This window comes from Vulpes vulpes, chromosome 7, assembly GCF_048418805.1.
Source record: "Vulpes vulpes isolate BD-2025 chromosome 7, VulVul3, whole genome shotgun sequence".
Classification (NCBI taxonomy): domain Eukaryota; kingdom Metazoa; phylum Chordata; class Mammalia; order Carnivora; family Canidae; genus Vulpes; species Vulpes vulpes.
The window spans coordinates 101,668,836-101,695,608 of NC_132786.1; the positions used below are offsets into that span (position 1 = coordinate 101,668,836).

General features: G+C 35.3%; 1 long non-coding RNA gene across 1 annotated transcript; it reads right to left on the reverse strand.

The window, feature by feature from the left end:
* LOC140599730 (uncharacterized) lies at positions 1-26,768 on the reverse strand. The gene is made up of 2 exons (XR_012002710.1): positions 26,683-26,768; positions 1-863 (listed from the first exon to the last, which is right to left on the reverse strand). It is a non-coding gene; the product is annotated as an uncharacterized lncRNA (long non-coding RNA).
* Between the last annotated feature and the right edge of the window lie 5 nt (positions 26,769-26,773).

Below are 26,773 nucleotides of genomic sequence, written 5' to 3' on the forward strand. Positions count from 1 at the left end.
TACTTCCTCATTTTTATTCATTTGCAACCATTTCCACACTACCAGCCTCTGTTAAAATTTAGTTCTATTTGAGGCATTTATATGTAAATGCTACCTTGCCAAGACATCTCCAGAGGTGTGTGTGTGGGGGGGGGTGGGGAATTACAGAAATGTAAGAGCTCTGCAAACAGTCCCACTAAGTGTTGAACCCCACCAAGTCATCCCTCTGGAAGCCCAGACCCCTGAATCCCACAGATGTGTGGGCCACCTCAGGTGAAAGGCTTTCCTTATGCCTTTAACCCTCCCTATGAACTGCTATGCCTTTCTGTCCTAAACACTATGTGACTTTCAGGCATTCTTATTACTTTTTTTTTTCCCCTCACATAAACTTTGTTTTGCCTCGACAGTGAGACAAACAACCCTGGAAGCATCATTTCCAAATTTCAAGTCCTCATATTGCTGCTGCTGAGGAATCCATTCATTGCGTCTTATTAGTCATCATGATTTCATATTCCACCCTTTAGATCTCTTGCACACACTGCTATTTCTGGAAACAGTAACATGCAGGAGATGGCGTAGGGCAAAGATAGCACTGAACACCGGCACGGTAGAGAGGCTGTTTTTATTATTTTGATTTCCTTATGTTGCACACTCTGTGATATCCAGCTAGATGAGCTCTGTGGTTAATATTGTATTTGAAATGAAGAAGGTTCCAAGTTCTTCAAAATTTGTATTCTCAGAGGCTGTCTTCTTGGATTTCTACATCTTAAAAGCAATCTTCTGACAACTAAGATCATATTTAAATCGGCTTTGCAAATTCCAGCAAGAAACTGAGTCCACATCATCACTTGAGGCTCTATTCTGTCGACTTCCCTTGCTTCCCCCTAGCCAAAAAGATAAACCATTTAAAAATTTGTAAAGTTAAAAAAATTATTTAACTATTCAACATAAAGCTACCCAGGCTTCCTGGGAATTATGGTATAGAAGGAGAAAGGGACAAAAAGATACGATGCCAAGAACTGGAAGAGAAAAGTTCATAAATTAAATATAACTCTAAAGCAACAGAACAAAGCAAAAACTAATGGGCAGACTGCAATTCTGGTTTGGTTATTTTTGAACTAAGCCAGAATTTATTTGTTCAAAACGATCCCTCCAGAACTGCTTTAAGGGCACACAGCTCCCAGCTGTATGGATTTCTTTCATATAACAATTAAGCAGCAAGGCTAAAGCATATGGCTATCTAACAAAATGCACAGCCCAGAAAGAGAAATGGGCTTTAGTTTCAGTTTACCTGCAGACTCCTGACTTGAAGCCTCTGAAAGTATCTGCACCTTCGTTTTACCTTTTGTACAATTCTATTTGGTTATTGCATACTTAAAAAAAAAACAACTTCTTTTGAACATTCCCTGGCAGAGAGGAGAAAGACCTTGTTCTGTTCCCATCTCCCATTCTGAGCTTCTCTACCATCTGTAGTTTTTTCATTCCCAAAGAGGAGTCTTTTCTGACATTTTGGAAGTTCACAGTGCAAATCTACCCTTTATTAGCTCTATCTGGCAAGCGACTTGAGCTCTCTAAGCCACATGTATTCAACAAATATTGAGTTACTATATGCCAAATACTTTTCTAAAGGGAGAGCAAGACAAAGCACCCTCTTACTAAGCTCCCATTCTAATGAAAGGAGAAACAGTGAGTGCATGGATAAAGAAGCAGTTAATGGAATGTCAAGTGGCACCAAGAGCTGTTAAGACAAGTAAAGCAGGATGATGGGAAAAGAGTGAAGAAGGGGGGCAATTTTAGAGAAAGCCATCAGAAACGGGCTCTGTTGGGTATGAGGTTAGGTCAGAGTCAAAATGCAGTAAGAAAGGGCATCATATCTTGGGGAGAGAACAACTGCAGACAGGAACAAAGCTTTGGAGAGGGGCAAAGAGCTAGTGTGGCTGGAGTGAGGTCCGTGTGAGGCAGAGCAGGAGGTGGGGGGAGCAGTGAGGGGGTGTGGGGCAGGGCATATATGTGCCCATGAGCCACTGTGGACCTTCAGATTTTATTCAGTATCAGGACGTAGTTGGAGAGTTTTAGCAGAAGAGTGACATGACCTGATTTCATGTTATGTAAAATGGCTCCGATGGATTTTGTGGAGAATGGACTACATGGGAATAACTATGAAAGCAGAAAGACCAGAAGGGAGGTTATAGTAATGGCTACAGCAAGGGATGATGGTAGCTCACTAATCTATAACACGAGGACAATGGTAGCAACACCTGCATGGGAGAATGTCATCGGATAATACATGTAAGTGACTCACCATAGCATCAATATATAGCAACAACTCAATGTTAGCATTATTGTTGTTATCATCAGGATTATTTTGGGGTGATTCCCCTACCCCAACTGGTAGCTAATTTTCTAATCTTTGGCACACCCTTTGCATGAAGGATTTCAAGTATTCTTTTTATCCCCTCTAAACATGTCGTCCTGTGTCCTAGAGCAGCTCTACATACAGGAGGGTATATGTGTTTGGTCAAAGTTCAAAACACTTTGTCAAGGCTATTTTTATTCATTGTGGTTGCCAGTCCTGCCATTTATGGTAGCAGAGAAGCAGACTGGTGGAGAGTTCTGGAACAGTATTGTTTTCCATGGAGCATCTGGTAATGAGGGGGCAATTTCTGGATGTCACAACAACAGAGGGACTGTGCTGGCACTTAGTGGGTGAGGTCCAGCAAAGCTAAATAGGAAAGCCCTACACAATAAATGATTTCCTACCCAAACTGCCCATGCTGTTGCTCTGGGAAACACTTAGGTGGCAGGAGAGTCTCCATGCAAATTGTAGCAGCCCAATTCCAGGGAAGTTTGCAGTGGGGGAAGAGAAGCCTGAGGATGCTGATGTAGAGGAAAGAGCATTGGGTTGAGGAGCAGATCTTAGTCTCAACTACAACAATACAAGTCATGTGGATTTAAATTTTTCATTCATTGTTAAGACTCAGCTTCCCTATCCATAAAGTGGGAGAATTTTCCTTGACTACTTCCTTGGAAGGTTAAGGAAATTCAATAAGATAATAATGCCCGTGTATGCATTTATTAAATTATAAATCATCATGAGGCTGAACAACCTATCTCTATACACACACAAGTTGTTAATGAGATAGAAAACACAGTCTCTGCCCTAGAGAATTTATAATTCAATCATCATTAATAAAGAGCTGCAAGTTCCCATTAGAGAAGAAAGTAGGAAATGTGTTTTCAAAACCGCAGGCCCAGTTTTTACAAGTCAAGCATTTTATATTTAATTAAACTTTGCAAATGCCAATTCTTCCCCCACCCCAACTAAGCTTATTTTCTCAAGTATATCTATTGTACTAAAACATATGAAATAAAAGACACTAAAAAGGCTATGTGACCTTTTAAAAACAAAGTCACAAGCAACATTGTTTATGACACCTACTCTCTTTTAAAAATGGGAAAGGAAACAACCCAGTGGCTCAATTAAGGTTTTTTTTTTCCTGTTTTGTTTTAATTATGATTGTCTCCTTTATGGTAAAATAATCTCATTGGAGGAAATTCTGATCCGCTAGGGTAAGTTTGAACTGGTCTTTTATCAAATTTTATTTTTATAGTCAGAAAACATCTACTTCTATACATTCATTCATTATTCATTAATTCGTTAATATATTGTGATTATTATCTACTATAGACGAGCTTTGTACAAACTTTGTCCTAAAGGGCACTCCTAACCCAAATAAACAACAAAATGGGAATAGGAGGTATAGTGGCAACAGATATTAAAAGTTAGAGTTTGCATACTACTTTGAAAGGGATAGATTTCCTTAGTAAAATAAATTATTAATAACAAAAAAAACTGTTTTTCAGTGTACTGAGATTAAAAGTTTGGCAAACTAGGTATATTATATAAGATTAATCACTATGGTAGACACTGACTGTTTATCCTATATTCACTTCCCCTTTTTCTGCTAACAAACACCAATTTATTCAGGTAGCAGGCAGAGACTCCTCTATTTCAATGTAGATGGATTTCTATACCATTTCCATAATGTGAATCTTAATTTGTCTAACGCAGTTGCTACCTGTGGACAATGATTACTATGAAAGTAGAGATGAGAGCCAGTTTTAGTCAATGAGATATAAATAGACATCTGTTAGGTGAGCTTCCAGAATAGCTTTTGACCCACTGTATTAAAAAAACAAAGCCTAATTAGGGATGTATATTGCAATGCCAAGAGCAACCACTAAAAATAGCAATAACATAAAGGGGAAGAGCCTAAATATCAGCAGATAAATTAAAATGGAATACTAAAAAAACTTTTTAAAAAGCTAGAGTGTAGGAACAGAAGAATAAGAAACAGGGGTTACAAAAGATGAATTATTAAATGATAGAAATAAATCTAGCCATATCAATAATTACACTAGGTTTATGATCTAAATACATCACGTAAAGGGAAAAGATTGTGAGAGTGAATAAAAAGCAAGATTCGGAGTGCCTGGGTAGCTCAGTTGGTTGGGTACCTGCCTTTGGCTCAGGTCATGATCTCAGAGTCCTGGGATGGAACCCCACTTTGGGCTCTCTGCTCAGCGGAGAGCCTGCTCCTTCCTCTCCCTCTCCCTCTCCCTCTGTGCTCTCTCTCCTTCAAATAAATAAATAAATAACTTTTTTTTTTAAAAAAAAAGCAAGACTCAACTATATGCTCCCTACAAAAGGCATACTTTAAACAAAAGATACAAATAGGTTTTGAAAGAAAACAGAATTTTTAAGAAATACAGTGTATTCTAAAACAATGTTTAAGAAACCCAGACTAAGAAAAAAAAAGAAAAGAAAAAAAAAACAAACAAAAACAGAGGAAACTGATAGAAAACAAATAGAATGGCAGGCTTATGCCTTAACATATCAATAATTACATTAAATGCAAATGTTGTAAATATGCCGATTAGAAGACAAAGATTGGCAGAATGAATAAAAGAACATGATTATCTATCTGCTGTCTACAGTGGGTGCAGAGCACTGGATAAAGGTCATAAATGTTGTTAAGCATCCTACAATGCACAGGACAACTTTTAGCTCTTCCACAAAGAATTATTGGAGCCAAAATTTTAGTTCTGAGGTGAGAAACTGTATCAAGACACTTTGCTATTGGCAAAGGTATAGTAAACAGACGAATGGAAGAGAATACAGTCTAGAAATAGAACCATGAGGTTAGCAGATTTTCTTTAAGTGCCAAAGTAATTCAATGGAAAAAGGAAAATCTTTTCAACAAATGGTACCGGAGTAATTGTATAGCTATATGGAGAAAATAAACATGAACTCTTTCTTCAAATCACATATAAAATTAGGTGAAACTGTATCACAGAACATAAACGTAAAACCTAAATCTATAAAACTCCTAGATGAAAACAAAGGAAACAAATCTTTTTTTATCTCAGGATAAACAATATTTCTTAGATATAAATACTAAAATATGGATCGTAAAGGGAATAAAATAAATTGTACTTCAACAACCAAAGAAGATATATCAATGGCCATTAAGCACATAAAAAGATGCTCAATATCATTAGTCATTAGGGAACCGTAAATCAAAACCATAGTAAGATACCACTTCACATAAACTAGGATGGCTAGAGTTTTTTTTTTAAAAAAACAGGCAATAACAACAACAAAAAGCAGGCTATAACAAGTGTTGGTAAGAAGGTAAAGTACTAGCAACTCTCATAAACTACTGGAGTGTGTATAAAATGGTGTAGCCATTGTAGAAAACAGTTTGGTGATTTCTCAAAAGGTTAATCATAGAGTTACCATACAACCCAACAATACCTCTCAGCTGTGCTCTAAATGTTAGCATATCTCCCCTGTACCCCCCTACCCCATTCATATGTTGAAATCTTTTTTTAAATAATAAATTTATTTTTTATTGGTGTTCAATTTGCCACATATGTTGAAATCTTATTGCCTGATGTGATAGTGTTAGGAGGTGGGGCCTTTGAAATGTGGTTAGGTCATAAAGGTGAAGCTCTTATGCATAGTAGTAGTGTTCTTGTAAAAGAGATGCTATAGGGCTCCCCAGTCCCTTCCACCATATGAAGACACAATGAGAAGTCTCCAACCCTGAAGAATCCCTCATCTAACTATGCTGGTATCCTGATCTCAGACTTCCAGCTACCAGGACTGTGAGAAATAATTTTCTTTTTCTTTTTTTTTTTTATTTTTTGTATTTATTTATGATAGTCACAGAGAGAGAGAGAGAGAGAGAGAGAGAGAGAGAGGCAGAGACACAGGCAGAGGGAGAAGCAGGCTCCATGCACCGGGAGCCCGTCGCGGGATTCGATCCCGGGTCTCCAGGATCGCGCCCTGGGCCAAAGGCAGGCGCCAAACCGCTGCGCCACCCAGGGATCCCCGAGAAATAATTTTCTATTGTTTATTAACCACCCAGTCTGTGGTATTTTGTTAAAGCAGCCCCAACAGACTAAGACACACTCCTGTGCATATACCCAAGAGAAAGGAAAACATATGTCCACATAAACACTTGCATTCAAATATTCATATCTGCTTTATTTGTAATATACAAAAACTGTAAACAACTCAAATGTCCATCAACAGGTGAATAGATAAACAAATTGTGATATATCCATCCACTGGACCACTATTTAACTATCTTAACTACAAAAAAAGGATAAACTATTCATTCCCACCATAACATGGGTGAATCCCAAGACAATTATACTGAATAAAAGCTGCCCAGAACAAGTATGTACTTTATGATTCCATTTATAATTCTAGAAAATGGAAACTAATCTTTACTGAAGAAAGCAGATCAGTGATTGCCTCCTGATGGAATTAGAGGGAGAGATAAACACTTGATTTTCTTTAATTTTTAAATAATTTCTATACCCAAACTCACAACCCCGAGATCAAGAGTCCCATGCTGTACCCGCTGAGCCAGCCAGGCACCCCGGGAGGGATACATTTTAAAAAGGTACAAAAAAACTTGTTTAGTTTTTTTTTTTAGGGGGAAGAAAAGGTGTAGTAACAATATTTAAGCTTATATAGAAATAAAATAATGTGAATGCAATGGAATTGATTAAAAGAAGAAATATGATATGACTAAGCTTCCTTTTAAAAAAGGATAAATATCTCACATCCCTATGTTTATTGCAGCATCATTTATAATAGCCAATATGAAGCAACCCAAGCATCCATCAACAGATGAATGGATTGGGGCATCTGGGTGGCATAGTCAGTTAAGCACTCTAATCTTGGTTTCAGCTCAGGTCATGATCTCAGATTCATGAGATGGAGCCCTCCATTGGGCTCTGTGCTCAATGGGGAGTCTTCTTATGATTCTCTTTCCTTCTTCTGCCCTTCCCCTCTGTTCTCTCTCTCTCTGTCAAAAAAAAAAAAAAAGATGGATAAAGATGTTGTATATAGGGACACCTGGGTGGCTCAGCGGTTGAGCACCTGCCTTTGGCTCCGGGCGTAATCCCGGGATCCAGGATCAAGTCCCACATTGTGCTCCCCACAGGGAGCCTGCTTCTCCTTCTGCTTATGTCTCTGCTTCTCTCTGTGTGCCTCTCATGTATAAATAAATAAATCTTAAAAAAATATGTTATATATATATATATAATGGAATATTACTTAGCTATAAAAAGACTAAGATCTTGCCGTTTGGAACAACATGGATGGACCTAGAGGGTATCATGCTAAGTGAAATAAGTCAAACAAAGAAGATAAATACTACATGATTTCACTTATGTGTAGAGCAAACAGCAGAAACAGACCTATAAATACAGAAAACAAAGTGATGGTTGCCAGAGGGAAGAGGGGTGAAGGGATGAGTGAAATGGGTGAAGGGGAGTGGGAGATCCCGGCTTCTCATAATAGAATAAGTCACATAGAGAGAAGGTACAATATAGGGAATATAGTCAATAGTATTTTAATAACATTGTATGGTGATAGATGGTAGTTACACTTATGGTGAGCAGAGCATAATGTGTAGAATTGTTGAATCATTATGTTGTACCCCTGTAACTAATATAATATTGTATGTAAACTTTACTTCAATTTAAAAAAGATAAATATCTGGATTAAAAAAAAATCCAATAAATCTGATGCGTTTAAAAGGCATCTTAAAAACACAAATACACAGAGGAACTAAAAATTAGGATGGCTTAAATTGAAAATGAAGAAAATTGAATTTTTTGATACAAGAAAAGTAGGGATTACTATCATGATAGTGAATAGAGCAGAGATCTTACCAAAAGCATTATGAAGTAAACAAGATCCCTATATGATTGTATAAGGTATATTTAAAAGAGAGGGAATGGAAAAGAGAGGCAAACCAAGAAACAGAGTCTTTATTACTATAGAAAACAAACTGAGGGTTGCTGGAGGGGAAGTGGTGAGGGGATTGGGTTAAATGGGTGGTGGGCATTAAGGAGTGCACCTGTGATGAGCACTGGGTGTTATATGTGAGAATCACCAAATTTTACACCTGAAACAATATTACACTTACACTCTATGTTAAGTAACTGGAATTAAATAAAAACTTGAAAAATAAAATAAAAAATAAAATAAAAAGAGAAAACCTAACATTGATATTATATATCCCAAACAATATAGCCAAAAAAATATAAACTAGACAGTGCCTGAAATGCAAAAAGAAATAAAAATTAAAACATACTTTAAAACCTCAATATTTGATTATCAGAAAGAATTTGACAAAATACACACATAGACAAATGTTTTCTTAAAAATTAAAAGTTGAATAAAATGATACATTAGGTAGTAATAACACAGTTCATTTAAAAAAAACAATGATAAGGCAAGAAAACATTTTCTTTTAGTTATTGTGGGTTTTTCACAAAAAGTAACCACATTTTGGGGAACAATGACATAACTAGGAAATGCACAAAGGCAGAAATTCAGCAAACCACATACTCAGATCACAACAAAATGATCTACAACAACATTAGAATTTAAAAGTGTCCAGATAAGGCAGCCCAGGTGGCTCAGCAGTTTAGCGCCGCCTTCAGCCCAGGGCCTGATCCTGGAGTCCTGGGATCGAGTCCCATGTTGGGCTCCCTGCATGGGGCCTGCTTCTCCCTCTGCCTGTGTCTCTGCCTCTCTCTATTTGTGTGTCTCTCATGAATAAATGAATAAAATCTTTTTTTAAAAATCTAAAAAAAAAAAAAAAGTCCAGGTAGAAGGGGTACCTGGGTTGCTCAGTCGAGCAAGTAACTCTTAATCTCAGGTTGTGAGTTTGAGCTCCACATGGGGTGTAGAGGTTACTCAAACATAAAATCTTTTTTTTTAAAAAAGTGCCCAAATAGAAATATATTTCTATTATGTTTTCCTAATGCTTGGCTAAATTACAAAGTAACACAATATGCAAATGCACTAAGTCAAAATTTATGGTATATTACAAAAGCAGAACATTATGGAATATTGTATTGTTCTAGAGGTTTCTAGTACTAAGAAATAAAAAGAGAAATATCAACTGGGTTTGTACTTTAGTTTGAGAAAGAAAACAAACTAAATAGCAAGCCAAGAGAAAGTAGGAAAGGAGAAGTAATAAGAATAAGAATAAACATATTCTGAGGAGAAGAAAAACTAAAATTAATAACACCAATCATTGATTCTACCAAAAAAATTTAATAAAAAACCCATTAACACAAGCAATGAGAAGAGAAAAAGAAAATGCCAGTCAGTAGAATTAACTGCTGCATTAATAACTATTTGTTGAAGAACAAACTAAGAGACAGCAAATACAAAAGTGAGTTAAAATATAATTTATATGTGCAATATATATAATGTGAACATAATAATTGTTGATTCTAGGAATCAGTATTTCTAATATTTGAAATTTTTATTATAAATTTTAGAGGAAAAATTAGGAGAATATAATTTTCTTATACCCTAATAAGATTTTTATTACTACTTAGGAATAGACAGCTACCAGAATACTATAAATACAATATTAAAACTGATAAAACAAAAGCAAGGAAATAAATAACATGGTAAGAGCAATAAAAATAGGTAATGTAAAAGTTCCAAATCCTAAAGAAAACTTAGTAATTGAAAATGAAAAAGAATTTGTCTTTGGAGCCTCATAGTGCTTATTTCTGGAATGCAAAGTGAAACAACAGGCTTCATCATGTTTTCAAGAGGAAAAGGGTATAAGCCATATTGTAAAAGAAAATATTTCATAAAAGTCATCATGTTTAATTTCTTCTCATAAGAATTTAATAATATCATTAAAGGAAATTTGCCAAAAAGAAAAAAATTACCATAATATTCTAAATCTTTATTTCATATAAATCTTTCTAATCTTTTCCCAAATGCAGATATATTTTTACATGGCATTATGTATTCTGGCTTTTCACATAGGATATCAAATATGTTTAATTTCTATATGTTATTTAATAAAAATGAAATATATTAGTTATGGAGATCTTCTTTATTCTGATTAACAATTTCACTAATAGAATGGATTTATTTACAGGAAAATACAAAACTCTAATAGAGGGGGAAAAGATAAATTTATGAAGACACATGACTTGTTCCTAAGAAAGCTAAGTAAAATATTAACATGTTTACTAAATTAGGTTAAATTAAATACCAGTTATACTCTCCAGCCCACTCTCTTGAAAAATTAATAGTGAAATTTATCTGGAGAAAATAGTAAACAAATCTATCATGTAGTACCATTATTATTTGATAATGATGATGATGATTAATAATCATAGTAGTAGTAATAACAATATTATCATTATAATCTTAATGCTGGCATCCTTTTTTCCAGAATAACACTGGTAGTCAGTGATTCGGTTCAACTGTTTTCATCTCCACTGACTCCTTAGTAAAGAGGAGAAAATTCACATACCACTGTAAACAAAGAGGCAGTGTAGGGCAGAAATAATTCAAGAAGAGGGATAAGAGATTTTTTAATACATCAAAATTTAAAAAGAATTCCAAATAGGCTAGCATTAAACATTGAATGTATTTTTATTTTTTAAATTTCTAAAATTTGGGCAGCCCTGGTGGCTCAGTGGTTTGGTGCCACCTTCAGTCCAGGGCCTGATCCTGGAGACCGGGGATCTAGTCCTGCATCGGGCTCCCTGCATGGAGCCTGCTTCTCCCTCTGCCTGTATCTCTACCTGTGTGTGTGTGTGTGTGTCTCATGAATAAATAAATAAAATCTTTAAAAAAAGTTAAAAAAAAATAAAAAAAATTTCTAAAATTTAAATTCAATTAATTAACAAAGAATGTATTATTAGTTTCAGAGGTAGAGTTCAGTAGTGATTCATCAGTCTTATATATTACCCAGTGCTCATTATTTTTAAATACGGGGGGGAAATGGACTGGTGTATTTATCTCAGCTATAGAAGGCCAGTACATGACAAAATGGGGGCCATTTTCAGATTTATACATAAAATATAAAACTTTGTAAAGTATACAATATTAAAGCAAAGTCAAAGAAGAGAAATGTGTAATAAACTATTGATAAAAGTTTACTATCCAAATTATTGAACGGCAATTTCAAATATATAAGATTAGTATCTCATTCTTCCTGATTTACAGTCAATATGGACAAACCATTTACACATACAAACTTGCAGACATCAACTTACCAAAATAAAAAATTCACAGTCTTGCTGGGCTTCTTTATTAAGGAAATGGACATTCTAGGGTATAATTGCACATCTATTAAAAATCAAAAGTAAGGGACCCCTGGGTGGCTCAGTGATTGAGCATCTGCCTCTGGCTCGGGTCATGATCCTAGGGTCCTAGGATCAAGTCCTGCATTGGGCTCTCGGCAGGGAGCCTGCTTCTCCCCCTGCCTATGTCTCTGCCTCTCCTGAATAAATAAATAAAATCTTAAAAAAAAATTAAAAGTAGATTAGAGGCACCTGGGTGGTAGAGTTGGTTAAGTGCCTGACTCTTAGTTTTGGCCCAGGTCTGATCTCAGGGTGGTGAGATGCAGCCCCAGGTTGGGCTCCACACTCAGCATGGAGTCTGCTTGAGTTTCTTTCTCCCTCTCCCCTCTCTATCCCCCCACTGCTCTCTCTCTCTCTCTTTCTCTCTCTCTCTCTCTCTCTCTCTCTCTCACTGAAATAAATAAATACATCTTTTTAAAAAATTAAAAGTGAACCAAAGCCTAAGGTGGGGAGCACTGGTTGATGGAAGTGGGGTTGGAGGGTAGGGGAAAAATGTATAGTTGTTAACGCCTAGATGTCATGCATAATTTGTAGAAATACAATTTAAAAGAATTTTTTTAATCATTCAGAAAATCTACCTAGCAATAAGCCATGAAAGAACTAATGTCTTTAAGATGGTAATTCCATTTAGGGGACTATATAGGTAATAATTTGAACCGGTATGTTCAAAGTATTGCTATAACCCTGAACAAGTCATTTAATTCTTGGTTTTGTTTAACTATATATGATGCGTTGGTCTAAAGCAATGGTTCTTACATTTAGTCTGCAAGTCAATCACCTGGCCAAGTCTGGTCTAAGCTCCCATCAAAGAACAAGGGTATCTAGGAGAGGTGAGGAAACTTCCCTCTTCTCCTTATTCAGTTTAGGTAAGACATGACTGGGTGTGTAAAAATAAATTTTTATTATGAAACAAAGGTAAAAAAGTAACAACAAAAAAAGTATCACCACCTGGTGACATCTAGACAGAGACTGGCTAAGGCTGGCTCATTACTTAGGTCTGTCTAGGTGACCTCAATACAGAAGTTCTTAGCCCTTCTGTCTAAATCCTTGAATCTAGGGGATCTGTTAGGAGAGTTAACTATTTGAAAAACATTTTTGAGGGCTTTCTAGGTGTCAGATACTTCATTGAAGCAAATGCTTTCCTGGGGCTTATTTAAACAAATCATCATGAGGAAGTAATTGTGTGTGCAAAACATTTTGAAGGACACATAGGTAGATCCAGAGTGACATGCTTATGAAAATGCAGATTCCCATGCTCCACTCCCAACCCCTCTCATCTGCTGAACCAGATTCTCTGTGGATGAGGATGGAAAATCTGCCCAAAAGATTCTTACACAGGCAGTTTGAATGGTACCTTTAAAATAAAAGTTGGACTTAAAAGAGTTTTAAAATCTTTTTTGCCCCCAATTTTTGAGTCTAAAAGAAATTTTTTTAAGATTTTATTTATTCATGATAGACACAGAGAGAGAGGCAGAGACACAGACAGAGGGAGAAGCAGGCTCCCAGCAAGGAGCCTGATCCAGGACTCGGTCCCGACCCTAGGATCATGCCTTGAGTCAAAGGCAGACACTCAACCGCTGAGCCACCCAGGCATCCCTGAGTCTAAAATTTTGTTTTTAATAATTTAAAACTTAGAAATAGCTTTAGATAAAAAATGGGGAAATGAGTAAGGCATACTACTGTACAGTGGAGTAGCACAAAGGTCCATTTGACAAATTTCTTTTGGAGGATTTAGTTAGATTTTATAAATAATGAAAGCTTTAATGACCATTGCTATAACTTTTTGCTCTAAGTTCCATTTATGCTCAATTTAAGTAGCTTTCCTTGGTTAGGTATTCCGGTACAGCACTGTTATAAAACATATACTCCAATGTTCTAGCACACAGACATAACTTAGCTTTTCTTTTGCTTATTATTTTGATTTTATTATATCTCTATTGTGGTCTTCCTGGCACTATGTTGAGGGAAGTAATGATAAAAGGCATGTTCCCTAAATACGCTGGGTAATTCAACTCATGTCTTTAATCTATGTCTTGTGTTAATGGCATTTGCTCCCTCTCCATTTGTCACCACATCAGTAATTCTCTAACCTGCCACTAGCAACCTTCCCACCCTCAAATACATCCTGCATTCCCACCAGCATAGAATCTACATGCTTGGAGTGGTAAAGAATTAACCTTACCCAAAGAGAGGTCTGCATTTTTCCCTGAAGTCCTGGGAGGTGATCTCTAAGCCCTTAAAATGACCTGCCTAATAAGAGGGTCTTTGTTTACCCATGGACCTTGAATCACACTGGATAGTCCAACAATGTGGTTAATAGTGGAAGCTTTAGGCCCCTGACTTCCAGAGGGACTGTGTGCGTGCCAAAGGCAGTGCGCCTCAAAGACTGATACCACACAGTGAGAGAAAACAGACCTTACTAAAATAATCTAGCCATATACACACCATCACCACCACCAATGTTACCCATAAACAACAACAAAAACAAGCCCCAGAGGGAAGAGAGGGAAATCAGAATCCATAGCCACAAAACATTACCTAAAATGTTCAATTTTCAAAAATAATATTGAGACATGCAAAGAGACAGGAAAATACAGGCAATACACGGGAAGTTTTTAAAGAAACTGCCTGTGAGAAAGACCAGACATCAGATTAACAAACAAAGATTTCAAAGTATTCCTTATAAATATACTCAGAGAATTCAAGGTAATGATGCATAAAGAAATTAAAAGAACTTATGATGACAATGTCCCATCAAATACAGAATATCAATAAATAGAAATTATAAATAAGAACCAAGTGGAAATTTTGGAATTGAAAAGCAGAATAACTGAGATGAAGAGTCATTAAAGAAACTCAGTGATAGATATGAATTGGCAAAAAAAAAATCATTAGATTCATAGAGATTATACAATCAGAAAACAGAAAAATGGAATGAAAAAATTAAGAATCTCAGAAAAAATATGAGACACCTTTAAGGACACTTCCAAGTAATAAGAGTACCAGAAAGAGAGAAAGAAAAGTGAAGCAGAAAAAATTTTGAAGAAATAATGGCTAAAAATGTACTAAATATGTTGAAAAAACATTCACTTACATATCCAAGAAACTCAATAAACTCCAAGTGGGATAAGTGCAGAGATACAACCTGGCATATGCAGTTCTTGCCTCCTTTGTCTATGATTGATTGACCATATAAATATGGGTTTATTTCTGGGCTTCCTATTCTGTTCCAGTGATCTGTGTGTCTATTTTTGTGCCACTGTCATACTGTTTTGATTACAATAGCTTTGTAATAAAACTTGAACTCTGAAATTGTGATATTTCCAACTTTTTTGTTTTTAAAGATCATTTTGCTTATTCAGGGTCTTTTGTAGTTCCTTACAAATTTTTGGAATATTTGTTCTAGTTCTGTGGAAAAGGCTGTTGGTATTATAATAGGGATTGCATTAAATCTATAGATTGCTTGGGGTAGTATGGATATTTTAACAGTGTTTGTTCTTCTGATCTATGAGCATGGAATATCTTTCCATTTCTTTATGTTCAATTTCTTTCATCAGAGTTTTATAGTTTCCAGGGTACAGATCTTTCACCTCTTTAGTTTATTTCTAGGTACTTTATTATTTTTGCCACAATTGTAAATGGGACTGTTTTCTTAATTTCTCTGCTATTTCATTATTAGTGTATGGAAATGCAACAGATTTCTGTACATTGATTTTGCATCCTGCAACCTTACTGAATTAATTGATCAGTTCTAGTAGTTTTGGTGGAGTCTTTGGGGTTTTCTATATTGGACTCATGTCACCCACAAATAGTGAAGTTTTACTTCTTCCTTACCTTTGGATGACTTTTATTTCTTTTTGTTGTCTGATTCCTATGGCAGGACTTCCAGTTCTCTGTTGAAGATAAGTGGTGAGAGGGGGACTTCCTTGTCTTGTTCCTGACCTTAGGGGAAAAGATCTCAGTTTTTCCCCATTGAGTAGGATGTTCACTGTGAGTTTTCCATACAAGGCCTTTACTATATTCAGATTTGTTCCTGTAAACCTACTTTATTGAAGATTTTTATCATGAATGGATGTTGTACTTTGTCAAATGTTTTTTCTACATTGAAAGTGATCATATGGTTTTTAACCTTTCTCTTATTAATGTGACATATCATGTCAATTTGTGAAGATTGAACCACTCTTGCAACCCAGGAATAAATGCTACTTGATTGTGGTGAGTGATTTTTTTTAATTTATTGTTGGATTTGGTTTGCTAATATTTTGTTGGGGATTTTTGCATCTATGTTCATCAGGGATATTGGCTTGTAGTTCTCTTTTTCTCTCTGTGGTGTCTTTATCTGGTTTAAGTATCAGTGTTAATGCTGGCCTCATAGAATGAATCTAGAAGTTTTCCTACCTGTTCTATTTTTTGGAAAAGTTTAAGGATGGATATTAACTCTTTTTAAAATATTTGGTAGAATTCCCCTGTGAAGCCATCTGGTCCTGGACTTTTGTTTGTCGGAAGTTTTTTGATTACTGATTTAATTTTATTGCTAATAATCAGTCTGTTCAAATTTTCTATTTCTTCCTGCTTCAGTTTTGATAGTTTATACATTTACGGGAATTTATCCATTTCCTCTAGGTTGTCCAAATTGTTGGCATATAATTTTCATAATATTCTCTTATAATTCTTTGTATCTCTGTGATATTGATTATTTCTCCTCTTTCATTTGTGACTTTGTTTGAGTTCTCTCTCTTTTATGAGTCTGGCTAGAAGTTTATCAATTTTGTTGATCTTTCAAAGAACAAACTCCTGGTTTCACTGATCTGTTTTATTATTATTTTTTAAGTTTCCAAATCATTTATTTCTGCTCTCATCTTTATTTCCTTCCTTCTGCTGGTTTTGGATTTTGTTTGTTGTTCTTTATCTAGTTCCTTTAGGTGTAAAGTTAGGTTTTTTGAAATTTTTCTTGCTTCTTGAGGTAGGCCTGTATTGCTATAAACTTCCTGTTAGAATTGCTTTTGCTACATCCCAAATATTTTGGAATGTTGTGTTTTCATTTTCATTTGTCTCCGTTTGTTTCTTAACTTATTTTCTTGGTTGACCCATTGATTGTTTAGTAGCATGTTATTTAACTTCCATGTGTTTGTGCTCTTTTTATGTTGTCTCTTGTGGTAGATTTCAAGTTCATAGTGTTGTGGGGTCAAAAAAGATGCATGGTATGATTTCAATCTTTTTGAATTTGTTAAGACTTGTTTTTGGCCTAATAAATTATCTATTCTGGAGACTGTTTTGTGTGCAGTTGGAAATAATGTTTATTCTTCTGTTTTAGGATGTAACATCTGGACTATTTTTGTTGAATACATCTCATCCAGTGTGTCATTCAAAGTCATTGTTTCCTTGTTGATTTTCTATTTACATGGTCTGTCCATTTGGTGTAAGTGGGGAATTAAAGTCCCCTACTATTATTGTATTACTATTGATTATTTCCTTTATGTGTTTTATAAGCTGTTTTATGTATTTAGGTGCCTTCATGTTAGGTACATAAATATTTATAATTGTTATGCCTTCTTGTTGCTTTGTTCCCTTTGTTATTATATGGTGTCCTTCTTGTCTCATGTTACAGTCTTTATTTTAAAGTCTAGTTTGTCTGATATAAGTATTCCTATTCTGGTGTTCTTTTCACAACCATTTGCATAATAAATGTTTCTCCATCCCTTCACTTTCAATCTATGTATTTTATGTATTATGTTTTATGTTTTTAGGTGCCTTCATGTTAGGTACATAAATATTTATAATTGTTATGCCTTCTTGTTGCTTTGTTCCCTTTGTTATTATATGGTGTCCTTCTTGTCTCATGTTACAGTCTTTATTTTAAAGTCTAGTTTGTCTGATATAAGTATTCCTATTCTGGTGTTCTTTTCACAACCATTTGCATAATAAATGTTTCTCCATCCCTTCACTTTCAATCTGCATGTGTCTTTATGCCTGAAACTAGTCTCTTGTAGGTAGCATATATCTTTTTTAAAAGTCCATTCCATTACCCTATGTCTTTTGATTGGAGCATTTAGTCCATTTATACTCAAAGCAATTATTGATAAGTGTGTATTTATTGATATTTTTGTTATTTGTGTTTTGTGGGTCTTGGATTCCTTTTGCTTTATTTTTTGCTTATCTATTATTGGTTTTGGTAGGCTTCTATATAACATCTTCTGCATATAGCAGTCTATATTAAGTTGATGGTTGCTTAAGTTGGAACCAATTCTTTACTCCTCTTGTGTCCATGTGTCATGCTTTACATCTTTTTTATTTTGTGAGTTCCTTGACTGATTCTTACAGATAGATTTATTCTTACTGATTTTGTGCTTTCTACTTTTATTTTTGCTTGTGGTCTTTCCTTTCCACTCAGAGTTCCCATTAACATTTCTTGCAGGGCTGGTTTAGTGGTCATAAATTCCTTTAAATTTTGTCTGCAAAATTGTTTATCTATCCTATTCTGAATGATAGCCATGCTGGATAGAGTATTCTTGGCTGCAGATTCTTTTTCTTCATATATATCTTTGAATATATCATCCACTCCCTTCTGACCTGCAAAGTTTCTGCTGAAAAGTTCACTGATAGCTTTATGAGGTTTCCCTTGAATGTAACTGTCTTCTTTTCTCTTGCTGCTTTTAAAATTCTCTCTTCATCCCACTCTTTTGACATTTAAATTACTATGTCTCTTAGTGTGGACCTCCTTGGGTTGATTTTGTTAGGGACTCTCTGTGCATCCTGGATCTGAATTTGTTTTTTCCCCCAGATTTGGCAAGTTTTCAGCTATTATTTCTTCAAATAAATTGCCCTTTTTTCTCTCTCTTCTTCTTCTGGGATCCCTATAGTGTGAATGTTATTACACTTGATGGAGTCACTGAGTTCCCCAACTCTATTGTCATTTTGCATAATTTTCTTTCCCTCACCTGCTCAACATGATTACTTTCCATGACTCTGTCCTCCAGATCACTGGTTCATTCTTCTGCTTCCTCAAGTTTACTACTTATTTCTTCTAGTGTATTTTTTATTTCAATTATTATGCTCTTCATCTCTGATTGGTTCTTTTTTAATGTCTTTGTTAAAGGTCTCACTGATGTCTTCCACTCTTTTCTCAAACCAGTGAGTATCTTTAGGATTATTACATTAAATCCTCTACCAGTTATGCACAGAGTCCCCTTTATTTCTGGAGGAGTCACCCAGAGATCTCTGTCCTTCTGGGACACACTCTGACATGAGTAACTAACACCCTCTCATATGCCCCAGGCATATTTTTCAAACTCCTGTTTCTATGCTCTTTCTCCACAGGCTATTTTGCTTTCTGTTTAAGGACAGGGACTGTATGCTATTGCCTTCCAGGCACTCCCAGGACAGAACTCACTGATTTTTAAGTTTCAGGCTGCTGGTTGTAAAAACTCAACAAAACTTGGTCCCTCTGGTTTTCAAAGCCAAATGTTACAAGGATTCATCTTCCCCATTTGACCTCTCTGGTCTGTTTCTCTCCCCTCTCAGCAGCCTGCCCATTTAGCTCTCTACCGCATCTCTAATCCTCCTATCCTCTTCAATGCGGCCTCTTCTCTACACTGAGTTGTGATATTTGTTCTGTCAGTCTTCAGGGCATTTTCTGGGCTACTTACACTGATGTGATTGTTATCTAGTTCTGTCTGTGAGACAAGGTAGCTTAGGATCCTCTGGAAATCAAATTTCTGTTGTTTTAAGCCACAAAGTTTTTGGTAATTTGTCACAGCAGCTCTAGGAAATTAATACACCAACCTTGAATTACTAGGGTAAATTCTTGTTGATCTTCAGCCTCGTCATTATATCCATTATTGAAAGTGTACTATTGAATACGTCTGAAACTAACATAACACAGTATGTTACTTATACTTGAAATAAATAAGAAAAAAATAAAGCAGGGTATTGAAGGCACCACTATTACTGAATTGTCTATTTCTCCCTTTAATTCTAACAGTTTTTACTTCATGTATTCTGGGGTTTTGTTTTTAGTGCATATGTTTAAAATTGTTATAACTTTGTGACAGATTGATACTTTTACCAATATAAAATGACTTCTTTATCTCTCATAACATTTTGTTATCTTAATATCTAATGGTTTGATATTAGCATAACCATTTTGGCTTTCTTATGGTTTCTATTTGCATTGTAAATCTTTTTGGATTATTTTATTTTGAACCTCTGTCTTTGAATCTAAAGCATATCTTCTGTAGTCACCATATAGTTTGATTTTTTTTTTAATCAAGTCTAACAATCTCCCTCTTTTGTTTAGAATGGGTTAATACATTCTCCAATCTGCTTAAGCATATATATTGAGATCTTAATTTTAGACTTTGTATTTTTCAGTTGTAGAATTTTAAATTGATTTTTAAAAAACAGATTCTGGTTCTCATGAAATTCTCCATCTTGACTCATTAATCAAAGCTATTTTTAAGTCCATCTTTGATAAGCCTCATAAGCAGGCCATCTGTGGATCCAGTTTTATTGCCTGTTTTTCCTCGTGGTTCTGCTCTTTGGTATTCTCCGTAATTTTTACTTAATACTTGGTATTGTACATAATACATTGTACAATCTCTGGATGTTACCTTCCTACAGAAAGGGATCACCATATGCCCTGCTAGGAAAATAGTGTAGGCAGATCACATTAATCCAATCTATAATTCAGTGGATGTGAAACTAGGTTGCAATTTTATAAGGTTTAATTTACTCAGATTCTCTCCTGTGCTTAAGGTGTAACTCTCAGAGTTCTTAAATGAGATTCTGGAATATGTTCTAGAGCCTCTCTTGATAGGTTCTAAAATTCCTGAAATCCAGTTTTTGCCTCTTCAATACCATAATGCAGTATACATTTAAAAAATATCTTTGCTTTGGGTTTCAAGTTTCTCTCTTTTTGTTTTTTAAAATCCTGCTCTGAACAATCCAAGAATTCAGGCAAATACTCAAGGGGAAAATCAGCAGAGTGTCAGATTCATTTCCTTGAACCTTCCTGCTTTATTGAGATCTTAGTCTCCCAAATGCTGGTTGGCACAGTTGCCATAGTTTGTTTGCCTCTCTGATTCTTAGCAGTAACTTTCTTCTTGACCTTTCTACTCAGATTTGTGTCAAAAGCTGATAATTCCATAAAGGAAGAAATAGTTGCAGAATGTTTGCTCACTTCTCTGATTACTGTGTTGCAAATCTCCAGGACAACTCACAAATTCAATGATTCCGGAGGACTCACAGGCCTCGGCATACTCATGAGTATGGTTTATTATAGCAAAGCAATACAAAGCAAAATCAGCAGCAGGGAAAATGTGCATGGAGTGAAATCCAGAGGAAACCAGGCATCAACTTCTAAGAATCCTTTACCTGTGGAATCACACACGGGATGTGATTCATTTCTCCAATATTGAATTGTGACAACATATGTGAAATGTTGTCTGCCACAGACACTGATTAGATTGATTGCCCAAGGTTTGTATTGGAAGCTGGTCAAAAGCACTTTCTGCCTAACATGTATCATAATTACAGATTCCCAGAAGGAAAGTAGGTGTTCAGCATAAGCTATGCTGTTTGTATAAATAGTTTATACATAGTAAGCTATCTTATCAGTTAAGGAATGGTAGGAACATTCTCATAATCCAAGTTTCCAGATGCCAGCCAAAGTCCATCATTATAAGCAGGGCTTTCTAAGGATAGTGCCTCAGGCCTGCTGTGTTAATTCTTTTCTGCACACCTTCTCTCTGGGATTTTGGCTTATAAAAGTCCTCTTTGCCTAAAAGTTCTTTGATGGCTTAAAACACTGATTTTAAATAATATTATCCATGTCACTAGTTGTTATCATTGAGTGGTGGTGTGCTGTACAAGTGTCTGGTTACTTTTTCTTCTCTGCTGGACATTTAATTTGAAAAGTTGTAGAATGATGAAGTTTTTTTTCCACCATGGAGTATTCATTTGTTTATTATTGAGCACCTATAGGATTACTTTAATCTAGTTTCAGGAACAAGGGATGATAAGTCCTTGTGTATGTGTGTAGAGGAGGTGGTAAATGTACTTTCAAGTAACTTCTACTTCTCTGGTGGATCTTTATGGGGTCTGGTACCCAACCATGGGAACCCAGGCTCTCTCCCATGACTTGGCAGGCACTAGTATCCAAGTTTTATCTTCCTATCTTCCCAGAGATAGTAAAAAACACTGTTTATCCCCTTAAGTACTTCTTCTAGAATCAGCCAACAACTCCAGGTAAGAAGGGCCCTAAGCTGGGATTGCTTTTGAGATTTTTATATTTTAAAAAGATGGTTTTCAGATTACCTAGTTGTCCATGGAAATTTTGATGTTAACTACATAGTTTGCTATTACTGGAGATAGAACTCCTCCTCTACCTTATTTCTTACACTATAAAATAAGCTCTTTAGATGCAACATTTTGAGGAAAATCATGATAAATAGGGTGTTTAGCATTGCACACAGAAGCACAGCATATAGGGAAGGCTAATCTAAATCCAGATTCACACTGTCCAGTCTATGAGGAAGAATAGCTGCTTCTTTGGAGAAAAGAGCATCAACCTGGCACTAACCAACTATTTGTTCACCTTAAGGAATGACACCTAAGGATTGGTCCCTCCTGCCTGCAGACTGGGCTCTTAGCAGTCACAGTAATTAGGGTAGTCCTGATGAAAGGAGGGCAATATTGTTGAAGTCCATGTAAAGCCCCAATCTTTCCAGGATAGCCACTTTGTTCATAAGCTGGTTGAACAAGGATTGGGATATCAAAAAAGATCTGCCAACATCTTCAGAATCAACTTGACCATCTGATTATTTAGTATCTCCTTCACAATAGGGCCTTTGTTCAGTATTTATGTGGAAAACAATTATTCTTATAATCTGAGACAATTTTGAGAAGTACAACCATACATTTAGTTCCCAAGTTTTATCATTCATGTTCCTATCTTACTACTTCATGTCCTTCATGAACTATGTCATAAGATGGTGGAGTCCTAGAAATCTCACCTTCTGTGCAAAGCAGACAAGAAGTACTACTTAGATTTATTTCTCTAGTGACTTCTTGAGTTTCTTTCCTTACTGTTCTCCATACCATCACTGAGTGGGGTTGTAGTACTACTGTCTACTTCTAGCTAATACCAGCATACTCTGCAGTACTGCTTGTATAATCAGGCTCAGTTTTTTCCTCCTCAGTTAACTGGGAAATATAGTATTCTTCCTACTATAAATATAGTTCATGGGTTTGCTTGCTTGCTCATTTGTTTTCTCCTTCTTTCAGACATCCTGCCTCATTAAATTCAACTTGATGGATGTAATTGGATATGGAAACAAGATTCTACACTAGAGTAGAATTAAAACAGAAGAGGAAGTGGTGACATGTTGTTTCTCAGGGTTATATATATATTTTTTAAATTTATTTATTTATGATAGTTACAGAGAGAGAGAGGCAGAGACACAGGCAGAAGGAGAAGCAAGCTCCATGCACCGGGAGCCTGATGTGGGATTCGATCCCGGGTCTCCAGGATCGCGCCCTGGGCCAAAGGCAGGCGCCAAACCGCTGCGCCACCCAGGGATCCCTCTCAGGGTTATATTTTAAGAGATTTGGAGAAGACATGTTAGTAAAAATTATAGCATGAGGGCGGGGGCAGGATAGAAGGAAAAGCATCTCAGCTAAATAAAAAGAGTAAAAGTTTTAAGATAAATGTGCTACAAACCTTCATTAGGCATTAATGGACCTGGGATACAAAAGTTAAATATATTTGTAGCTTCCATAAAAGGAAGCAAATGAAACAAGAAGTGAGGATTTACAGTATTGAGGTTAAGTCTTTCCTACTTTACTTCCTGAATAGCATAGATACAAAGAAAAGAATAGAAGAAAAAAAATAAATTTCAAATGCTAACCCAGAAAAATCTTCAGGCTATTCATTACTTTAAATATTGAAAAATGATATATCGTAATCTGCCTCTCAAAAAACCTTTATGCAGATACACTGTAAAGAACCAAAGTAGTCAGGTTTTAAACTTTCACCTTTATCTCTGTGTGGATGTATGTTGGAGAATCAAAGGAGTTTCCCAGAATTCTCTTGAATAGAAGAGGAGCAACACAGATCTCCTATTTGTCACGCATTTCCTGGATTGAATTCACATTCTATTTAGCAAAACAAATCTTTATTTACTATTATGTAGTAGATATACTAAATTAACACACAGGGCAATAGTCCAGTGTGGAAGAGAGTATGGAAAGATAATCACAATACATTGCAATGAGGATTATGTTAGAGCACTTACCAAGTAGGAACCAAGAATGTTATAGGAGTCAAGAAGCTTTAGAAGAAATCTTTGAGTTTTTTAGTAGAACCATAAGAAGTCACTAAGAGACATTATCAATATGCTGTATTTATAATATTGACTTAACAATCTTTGAATAGGAAGAGAGAAACAGACCTGAAATCATTAGTATCAATATGACTTAGATAAAACTTTAGCTCACTTGTGTCAACATGATTTAGTTGTTTATTCCAGAAAATCTTTGCCTAGGACAGATAGGATTGTAAACAAAGCAAACAAAAAACCTAACAGAAACTGTCCCTAATTTTTTGTTTGCATAAAGAAATTCTGATAGGATGGAGACAATAATTTGCTTACCTGGGCAAACAGCTGGTTTATCAAACAATAGTTTATCAAGATTTTTCAAGGCCCTTGTTTACTGTGTCCACCAATCCAAAGTTAATTTCATTAACTTTGTCAAATCTGAGAAGTTTCCTCTCTTGACAGACCTACTTAAACCATCTGAGCACAGATCCCAAACCTCTAATATCTAATTTTCTAGTTCTGAGACACTGCTAAGCACATCAAAGTAGTGTACTCTCCTATTGTAAGTTTTCATACTTCATTTTGCTTTTATTAATAAGATCTCTTCAAGAAGTTTGTCCTTTCTGAAACAACTTAAATGTCCATTGATATGGATGAATGGATTAGGAAAATGTATATAGCTGACTCTTGAACAACAGGGGTTAAGGGTGGTGACCCTCCATGCAGTTGAAAATCCCCATACCAACTTTTGAATCCCCCCAAATTTAGCCTGTTGTTGACCACAAGTCTTACCAAAACATAAAAATCAATTAATACATAGTTTGTATGTTATATGTATTATGTACCATATTGTTACAATGAAGCTAGAGAAAATATTAAGGAAATCATAAGAAAAAATACATTTACAGTACCATATTTATGGACAAAAATCTGCATAAAGGAGACCCATGCAGTTCAAACCACCTGTGTTGTTCAAAAAAAAAAAAAGAAAGAAAGAAAGAAAAGAAAAACCTGTGTTGTTCAAGGGTCAATTGTACATATACAATGCAATAGTATTCAGCCATATGAAAGAAGGGAATTTTGCCATTTGCAGTAACATGGATGGATCCTGAGGGCATTATGCTAAGTGAAATTAAGTCAGAAGGTGGGGATGAAAAAGGGTGGGCAAAGTGGGTAAAGGGGGCCAAAAGGTATAAACTCCAGGGATAAAATAAATAAACTCTGTGGATATAATGTACAGTATGATGACTATACTTAATAATACTCTACTGCACACTTGAAAATTGCTAACATTGAGTAAATCTTATCACAAGAGAAAAAATATTGTAACTATGTATGGTGATGGATGTTAACTAGACTTTTGGTGACCATCTCTCAATATACACAAGTATTTAACCATTCATTATGTTACAGGTGAAACTAATTTAACATTATATGTCAATTATACCTCAATTTAAAACTTAATCGATTATTTTTTTTTTAAAGAAGTTTGTCTTTTCTAATTACAAACCACTACCAGACATACAAAAATAATGAATTCGTTGCTATCAGCTACTAGGCCAAATGTTAAGTTTGTATGAGAATTAACTGAACTTGTTAGAAATATAGGTTCCCATACTTCATGCTTCGCAGTGATTCTGATTTAGGGGGATTAGCACAAGGTCCAGGAATCTCTATTTTTTAAAAGCGCCAGTTTTTTCTTAATGTAGGCTATACTTTGATCATGCTTAGAAAAATAATGCTTTTCTCCCTGCATACCAGCAAACATATGTTTGTGTACATGTGTATATTATATATTATACATATACACACATACATTATATACATATTACATGTTATATATACTATATATGTATATAGAAACATACAAAAATAACACTCATATTAAATGTTCTGCATACTTTTTATGAAAATGGGATCATACACATACATACACATATATATGACATTTTTTCAGGGAACATTATATAGTCTTTCTGAATCATCACATACAGATTTGCATTGTTTTTAATAGCTACATCTTATTCCACTATATGCATGTACCATAATTTATTCTCCTCTATTAATGGTCATTTAGATTCCCTTTTTTGTTTCGTTTGTTTTTTGCTATTATAATGCTGCAATGAATACCTTTATGCATTTATGCTAAAATTTCTATAGAATATAAAGAATGTTAGGACATAGAAGAGTAGTATTGCTAGGTCAGAGGGTATGTGCACCTTAAAATTTGATAGATCTTGCTGAATTGCTCACCAACTTAGCTGCACTAATTGTCCTGCCAATTATCTTGGAGACTAATGTTTTCCCCATACCTATATAATACTAATATCAATCTCTTTCATCTTTATCTACCTGGCAGGTAAATAAATAAATAAATAAAATCTTAACTTGCTTTTTACCATGTTTTTAATAGAATAAACAGCATTCAGTTTACCACTGAAATACAATTATCTAAAGTTCTACAAAATATATAACTCATCTGAATTAGCCCATGCTTCTGGTATAATAAATAATCCATCAATCGCTCATGACCCATGGAGCTCATTTTCTTTTGGATAGACACCAATGGACCTATTGTACTTCCTATCTCTGAGCAAAACATAAAGCCAGAAATGAGATGTCTTTGTCCTATGGCTTACTCCCAAAAGTTCTCAATGGCTCAACTCACCTAAGTCTTCCTCCTTTACTTTCTTCCTCCACATCATGACTTTTGCAAAAATTTATGATGACATTTTTTAATGAGTAAAATGATCTGGAAA